The sequence below is a fragment of the Pinus tabuliformis genome, chromosome Q, assembly GCF_031772625.1.
Source record: "Pinus tabuliformis cultivar Carrire ecotype Pingquan chromosome Q, CPIR1, whole genome shotgun sequence".
Taxonomy (NCBI): Eukaryota; Viridiplantae; Streptophyta; class Pinopsida; order Pinales; family Pinaceae; genus Pinus; species Pinus tabuliformis.
The window spans coordinates 130,310,944-130,320,338 of NC_142296.1; positions in this window are offsets into that span (position 1 = coordinate 130,310,944).

Below are 9,395 nucleotides of genomic sequence, written 5' to 3' on the forward strand. Positions count from 1 at the left end.
AAATTTGAGGCAATTTGGCGCCATTTCAGGCCTTTTTTCCCTATGCGCCGCGCTGTCTATATGCTTCGCGCCAGTGTAAATTTACACTGGAAATTTTCCCCCAGTGCGCCGCGCTCCCTCTGTGCGCCGAACCATTTTCCAGGTGCCTTTTGGAGGCCTTTCCTGTGTCCAAATTGGATGCAGGATAGCTAGTTGGAAATCTCTTTGAGTCTACTTTCTACCCAACCAGAATTTTTGAATTTGGAGTTCATTTTCCCTGTAAAAAATCAAATCTTCCAAGACTGGTCAAAATGTGCCAAATGAGGCTGCCTCAAGGCAGAGTGCTATTGCAGTCAAGTTTTGAATGCCTTCCTCAACTCCAAATTGAGCTCATGATAGCTCATTGGAAACCTCGTTGTGTCTAGGTATCATTTGACTCATCAAAAAAGTCATCTTGCCAACCCAACTAGGAGAAAACTTGATTTTCCCAAGGTCACTTCCGAGGTGCATCAATTCTCCCGAGGCAATTGTATTTTTGACATTTCTCTAAAACCATGACACATGTGTAAAATGTGAAGGAGGTTTTTCTTCCTTGGCCTATTTTGGACAAAAATGTCTTTCCGATTCTCCAAATTCATCTTTTATTGCTCAGAAAACTCATTTGAGTGAAACCTATCCCGATATGTGGAACAAGGGATTTGTCGAAATGAAGCGAAATGACTGGGATAGGGAGCTTCTAAATTCTTGAGGAAATTTTGGGAAGTAGGGAGGGATGTTAGGAAGTAGGGGAAAGTGGAATCCTAGAAATTGAGTGAGTGAAAGGGGTCGAAAAATGCAAAACACAGGTCCAACCTAGAAAATTGCCAAGTTGTAGCAAGAAACTAGGGTTTGTGCGAAAATGAGGAATTTGGGGGATCTCAGTGATGGGAAGTGTTTCATAAGGTACTTTAAGGATAGGGGAAGGTGTATGAACATCAGGATACAAGTTTTGCCAATGATTTGACCGTCCAAGAGAAATTGCCTTCAAAACCATAGGAGAGGGAAATGACCTTACCTAGGTGGAACTGAAGCATGAACAAGGTGTAAAATGACCCAATGGAACTTGAAATGATAATGAAAACCTTCTGAATGATGGTACAATCAGCTGAATAGTGACATAGGCTGACATTTGGGTGACTTTGGAAGGAGTGAAAGCTAACCCTAGACCTAATGCCTAGTGATCAAATTTTACTTGAAGACTCACCGAAATGACAAAATTTGACCTTGACACCTTAAAATCACTTTGTAAGAACATGTTTGATAACTGGAGGAAGGATGGAAAGACTAACACTAACATTGGCTCCAATGGGGGATGGTAGCTCCTTGGAGGTGCCAAGAACAACAGATCTCTCGAAGATCTAGACAGTGCCTTCGTCCATTGGGATATGGAGTCATCATTTTGACAAATGACACGCAACTCTTGACTCATTTATTGACTGAAACTTGACTTGGACTGACTCAAATTTGTACTTACAATGACTGAAAAAACGACTCAATGTAAAAGGAACTAACTCATGACTGACTTAACTAAAACAAGAATTGACAAAACTTATTAAATGGCAGCAGTCCATCAAGATTCGAGGGTTTCAAATCATGATGACAACCACCTACGTACTAATGCAATATGTACAATCATGTGTAATGTGTCTTCCAATGTAACCAATCAAGTAGATGCCTCGTTGAGTGATTCTCCAGATCAGATCTTCTGGTCAACAACAGATATTGGTAACTGGGCCTCCAAAAACATAATTGACCATGATCTCCTTCAGCACTGAATACTGCAATAATGACCTTCACTGCTGACTATAATAGATTTGTCATTGGATCATGAAAAACACGAAGATTGACCTCTTGCTGAAAGAGCAAGGTGTCTATTTCTTGTGATGCTGATCTCTTTTCACAAATAAGAGTATGTTCCTGGTCCTTAAAAAATTTGGAACAAGTAGATGAGCAGCTCTCCGTTTCAAAGAACATTTCAAAACATGAGACATATGAAGAAGAATCTGAAAGGGAATCCTGAATGATCTGATTTTCTGTGGTCTGAATATACTGTAGGTCATCTTCATATGATATGACAGCCAGATTATCATGTTCCTCATTACATTCATCACTCAAGAGAAAAGAAACTTCAGATGATTCTTGAAACCCAACACAATCCTTTATATCATCTACCACAAATTCATCTAGAGGAATGTTTTCACTTACTTGAGCAAAGATATGAGTTGACTGGATTATTTCTTCATGAAGACTGTGTTCTGATGACATGAGAACATTTGGATCCATAACCCTACCTTCTTCATCCCAGATGATTTTAACAACAGAGTTCTCTTTCATGGGACTCAGTACAAGGTTTTCTTGGTCATCACAATCTGAATCTGAATCTGAATGGGTGACTTGACATTATCACATTCTGGAATTAGAACTGGACTTCCTTGCATGCTGTCTTCTTCTATGGACAGATCTGAACCGACACTTTTTCTTTCATCACTTTCAGCCATATGGAACTCTTCAACCTATTGATCTATTTCATGTAATTCATGTAGACTGTCAAGATGCAAAATTCCTTCATTTTTCATCGTACAAAGATCTTGATTCTGTTGCAACATTTCCTGAGCATCTTGATGGGACTCCTCTAGTTTCTCTTCATGTTGCTGAAATGGATTCTCATACAAGGCTTCCATGATCTCATCATCCATAAAATTATCATCCTCATAGTATTTTTCAAGGCTTTCAATAAAAGTAGAAGCATGTTTGCAACAGCCATGAACTAGATTTAATGATGGATAAGATTCTTGATATCTTTTAATGAACAGGGCATGAAAATTGTTTAAACAGTAAATACAAGATGGCGGCAAACTTTCATACCAAGATCGGGCTTCATCTTCCAGGGTAGCCATAAACATTTTCATCAGAGAGTCTTCAGGAAAATTGATCTTTAATGTATGCACATGAATGTGAAATTTCACCAGATGAAGAGCAGCGTCATTAACTTCCACATTTCTGAACACAGGCAAATTCTTTGACCAATCTACCTTGGGCATTTTGTTTGGAAAACATGGGATGTGATCTCCACTCATGGGAGCATATCTTTTTACAATCCGCTCCATTTTTAAAATGTCAAAGCTACTGATCTCTCTGCAGTGGAGTTCATGAAGCACCGATTGCTGGATTCTTCAGTGAATGGAGTCGCCAGGTGAATGCTTTCAGCCTTTCCAATGTCTGATCATTGTCCACCATCAACAATAAGATCGGAACTTGAGATATGAACTGGGGCAAGACAATCTACAAGTAAACTTCTTCCCCAGTGGAGTCGCCACTATGTTAGCACCTAAATTTGCCCTAGGCTGAAGGAAGGAAAAATTCAGGGTAACCACAAACCACGCTAAGTCTGGTAGCTAGCCCTACCAAAATAGGAGAGGGCTCTCTCCGAGTCATGCTCAGTGAATAGATAAGAAAAAGACGGTCTGAGATGACTTGCAATGAAATATTGATCTTAGGCTAGTAAGTGAATATGGATACAATAAACAATTTTTATGAATGACTGAGCTTCTGGGATGGTATGGGACCAACGGTCAGCAACGAACAGAGAATTTAATACAAAGGCACAGATTACTTTGTGAGGCAAGGCAGGCAGAAAGGGTAGCAATTTAGTTTGGAATAACGTAGAACGGAGAGACTGCTGAGGAGTGTGAAAAGGGCATAGGAACATGAATCCTTTTCAACAGAAGAAAAACACTGAACATGAAATTTTCCCTCAGGCAGAGCAATAAAATTGAATTCTACCTAATCTCACTCAGACCATTTCACTGCAAATGAACATGAATTGAATTATGAAACATAACGAAATACATATGAAAACAAAAGAGACACATTTTCTACACTCACAACCACAAGGATCTCATGAAACAGAGCCGCTGCCTTTCATTAATTCTCTGTCAAAAATACACAGTGAAGAAACAGAGTTTCTTTCCCACAGTCTCCCAGAAGTTACAAACCAACCAACCCTTTGCAAATAACTTGCATACAATATATAGAATGTGTGAGGAAGATATAGAACGCCCAAGGGTTGGGGAGTTACCCGAATCATTGCAAAATGGAGATGGAGAGCCAACCATCAGCTACAGGTGCAGCGCTACAAACATGACATTTGGCTTGGGTGAACGTTTGCCTTCCTTCGCCACTTGGATAGAATCCAATCTGGAGAAAAAATACTTTAAATTATGCCTTTGGTGCCAAAAAACTGAAGTGTAGATGAGCAGGCCCACTTGGAAAAGTCACGAACCGAAATTTTGCGAAACAGAAGCAAATTGGCAATTTTTCCTCTGTGCGCCGCGCCATTTTCTCTATGCGTCGCGCTACTTTGGGTCTTGTTTTGGGGCACTTGCAGGTGTCCAAAATGTGCCCAAGTGGGATTGCTGGAAAGCCTGTCCTGTCTACTTTCTAACCCAACTAGAATTTTCAAATGTGGTGCTCAGTTTCCCTTCCAAATTTCCATTCTCCCATGATTGCTTTCTGTGTGTCAAAAAAGTGGCAGAGAGGCCATTTTTGGGTGTTTTTTGACCTTTAGGAGACCCAGATCTTGCCCAAATTTCTTGCCCGGACACCAGTAGTCATAATTTTCCATGCTGAATCCAAAATTACAAGCCATTCCTCATATGGAGATCTAGAATTTTAGCGTCGTGCCAGTGGCGCAGCGTAGAGGGAGAAAATCCCTGTTTTTTGACCAAACAATTACCATGTCACCAAAAATTCCCCAAATTTTTTGAAATTTGGGCTGGAGGTTCCCTATGGGGTGTTATGATGGGCCAAGGAAGCCTCAGCCAAGATTTGAAGCCAATCTTGCTCTTTTGCCTCTTTTCCCTTTCTTGTTCCTTTCCTCAATTTTGCTTTCAAACTCCTTATTCGGGCCTGTGCACTCATGTTTCTCACCCCTTAACGGAAATCCATATGTCTCAGTAGAGCAAGGTCTTGGTCGCCCTTGTCCAGCAGCCTCTCCAAATGCATGTTGACCCTCTCAAGGTTGGCCTCCCGATCCTCATTTATTTCTTGCTCCAAAGATGTGAGCTGAACCCTTCTTCTTTGAGCAGCTTGGCGATGCTCACGAATGTTTTGCAGCTACATAATCGCCTGCTGATCATCAAGCTGATTGTTTCTCTGCTCCAGGTACTTCATGTTCCACTTGACCCTCTCCACATTGGGTGACAAGTCTTGGATCTCCGTGTTCTGCTCTTGAATAGTCATCCTATGTCGGGCGCTCTCCACATCTACATCATCATCCTGAATGAGGATGAAATCGGCCTCCTGTTCACCTGATGGCCCCTCGTCATGCATGGGCTTCTTGTCCTTGTCCTCCTGGGAGCCTGTTCTTCTGGGGATGTATCACTTTGCGTCTCCACCTGATACTCTGATGAACCCTCAAATGCCATGACTGTTGTTTATGTACTATGTTAAGGCTGCCCTTTGATGATGGTGAAGTTGGGTGTTGTTTTGATATCTGCCACCAAGGGGAACAATGAAACAAAGGGAGGATTAGGATGGGAGTAATGTGATGGGAATAGGGATTATGGGGAGAAGTTTGTTTAGGGATATGTAGGGGGTTTGAGTATTTGATAGGGTAGGGTTTTGGGTTGTTAAGTTGTCAAATAGGAGGAGGGGAAAGGGAATAGGGTTTGGTAATATTTTAGGGTAGTGAGGATAGGAAAGAATGGCATAGGGGGGATAAGAAGAAAATGGTAAGAGAGGGAGAATGGAACCTTTGCAATCAACACCACACTTACACAACCCTAGCAATCATGACTTTTTGGTGTTTTCTGCTGGTTGGTTTCATGAGTTTTTGTTGCATTCAATCCTAGCCATAAATCACCATATCCTTTATGAACTTTCATGAACAAGTGATGTTATAGAGCCTACCTTGCAATTTGATGGGTTTCACAAGAAATTTGAGGCAATTTGGCACAATTTCAGGCCTTTTTTCCCTATGCGCCGCGTTGTCTATATGCGTCGCGCCAGTGTAAATTTACACTGGAAATTTTCTCCCAGTGCGCCGCGCTCCCTCTGTGTGCCGCGCCCTTTTCCAAGTGCCTTTTGGAGGCCTTTCCTATGTCCAAATTGGATGCAGGACAAGGATAATTTTAGGGGCGAATGTTCGCCCTTTGGCAAAATTAATGGGTTTTAAATTTTTAGTGGGCGAATATTTTGTATCATAGTACATTTTTACAAATCACCTCAAATAGCCCACCTTATTTTAAGGGAGAGGGTAAAAAAGGTAAATTTAGCCCTTGAAATTAGGACTTACAACCTTCCATTCGCCCATTTTCAAGAATAGGTTTTATTTAAGTGAATCCATTCGCCCATTTTCAAGAATAGGTTTTATTTAAGTGAATAATATGGGCCAAATACCATATTTATAAAAGAGGTATGGTAAATTAATAAAAATATAAATAAATGAGAGGTATGGTAAATAAATATAACATTTTTTATATTTACTCCATAAGTCACCTTATATACATGTAAGGGTGTAAACAAATAAAAATATAAGTAAAGTGGAGGTATGGTAAATAAATAAAACGTCTTTTATACTTACTCAAAAGGTATGGTAAATAAATAAATATAAATAAACTAGACGTATCGTAAATAAATAAAACTTTTTTTATATTTAGTCCATCACCCTCGTTCTATTTATGAAGGCTCAAGAAAGAGGTTTTATTTAAGTGAATCCTATGGGCCAAATACCATATTTGTAAAAGAGGTATGGTAAATTAATAAAAATATAAATAAATGAGAGGTATGGTAAACAAATAAAACATTTTTTTATATTTACTCCATAAGTCACCTTATATTTACGAACACTCAAAAAATGGGTTATATTTAGGTGAAACCTATGGCCAAAATACTATGGGACAAATACCATGGACTAGATTGTTATTAATACCATGCAAAAAACTATTATTAACCCTAATATTAGAATTAATAAAAATAAAAATGGCACATGGTATTGACCCATGGTATTCACCAAAATGGCACATGGGATTGACCCATGGTATTCACCTGGAATGTAGCCTATTTAAATGGGGGAATTAAACCAGCATGTAGCCTATGCTAAGATTCACTAGGACTTTACAAAGTTTTATTATTTAGTGAAAGACTCGCCAAGATCTTACAATATTTTATAATTGAGTAAAATATTCGCCATGCCTAGTGAGAGATTCGCCAAAAAAGTATATATACATATTATATTATTGATAAAATCGCCTTCCATTTTTCCTATATACCATGGAGATTCGCCCATTTATTATATTTATAAATTTAGGGGGGGTTCTTAAAATTTTCCCTGATGCAGGATAGCTAGTTGGAAAGATCTTGCAGTCTAATTTCTATTCCAACCAGAATTTTTCAATTTGGAGTTCATTTTCCCTGTAAAAAATCAAATCTCCCAAGACTGGTCAAAATGTGCCAAATGAGGCTGCCTCAAGGCAGAGTGCTGTTGCAGTGAAGTTTTGAATGCATTCCTCAACTCCAAATTGAGCTCATGATAGCTCATTGGAAAGCTCGTTGTGTCTAGGTATCATTTGACTCATCAAAAAAGTCATTTTGCCAACCCACCTAGGAGAAAACTTGATTTTCCCAAGGTCACTCCAGAGGTGCATCAATTCTCCCGAGGAAATTGTATTTTTGACATTTCTCTAAAACCATGACACCTGTGTAAAACGTGAAGGAGGTTTTTCTTCCATGGCCTATTTTGGACAAAAAAGTCTCTCAAATTCTCCAAATTCATCTTTTATTGCTCAGAAAACTCATTTGAGTGAAACCTATCCCGATGTGTGGAACAAGGGATTTGTCGAAATGAAGCGAAATGACGGGGATAGGGAGCTTCTAAATTCTTGAGGAAATTTTGGGAAGTAGGGAGGGTTGTTAGGAAGTAGGGGAAAGTGGAATACTAGAAATTGAGTGAGGGAAAGGGGTCCAAAAATGCAAAACACAGGTCCAACCTAGAAAATTGCCAAGTTGTAGCAAGAAACTAGGGTTTGTGCGAAAATGAGGAATTTGGGGGATCTCAGTGATGGGAAGTGTTTTATAAGGTACTTTAAGGATAGGGGAAGGTGTAAGAACATCAGGATACAAGTTTTGCCAATGATTTGACCGTCCAAGAGAAATTGCCTTCAAAACCCTAGGAGAGGGAAATGACCTTACCTAGGTGCAACTGAAGCATTAACAAGGTGTAAAATGACCCAAAGGAACTTGAAATGATAATGAAAACCTTCTGAATGATGGTACAATCAGCTGAATAGTGACATAGGCTGACATTTGGGTGACTTTGGAAGGAGTGAAAGCTAACCCTAGACCTAATGCCTAGTGATCAAATTTTACTTGAAGACTCACCGAAATGACAAAATTTGACCTTGACACCTTAAAATCACTTTGTAAGAACATGTTTGATCACTGGAGGAAGGCTGGAAAGGCTGACACTAAAATTGGCTCCAATGGGGGATGGTAGCTCCTTGGAGGTGCCAAGAACAGTAGATCTCTGGAAGATCTAGACAGTGCCTTCATCCATTGGGCTTTGGAGTCATCATTTTGACAAACGACACACAACTCTTGACTCATTTATTGACTAAAACTTGACTCGGACTGACTCAAGTTTGTACTTACAATGACTGAAAAAATGACTCAATGTAAAAGGAACTAACTCATGACTGACTTAACTAAAACAAGAACTGACAAAACTTATTCAATGGCAGCAGTCCATCAAGATTCGAGGGTTTCAAATCATGATGACAGCCACCTACGTACTAATGCAATATGTACAATCATGTGTAATGTGTCTTCCAATGTAACCAATCAAGTAGATGCCTCGTTGATTGATTCTCCAGATCAGATCTTCTGGTCAACAATAGATATTGGTAACTGGGCCTCCAAAAACATAATTGACCATGATCTCCTTCATCACTGAATACTGCAATAATGACCTTCACTGTTGACTATAACAGATTTATCATTGGATCATGAAAAACATGAAGATTGACCTCCTGCTAAAAGAGCAAGGTGTCTATTTCTTGTGATGCTAATCTCTTTTCACAAATAAGAGTATGTTCCTGGTCCTTAAAAAATTTGGAACAAGTAGATGAGCAGCTCTCTGTTTCAAAGAACATTTCAAAACATGGGATGTATGAAGAAAAATCTGAAAGGGAATCCTGAATGATCTGATTTTCTGTGGTTTGAATATACTGTAGGTCATCTTCATATGATATGACAGCCAGATTATCATGTTCCTCATTACATTCATCACTCAAGAGAAAAGAAACTTCAGATGATTCTTGAAACCCAACACAATCCTTTATATCATCTACCACAGATTCATCTAGAGGAATGTTTTCACT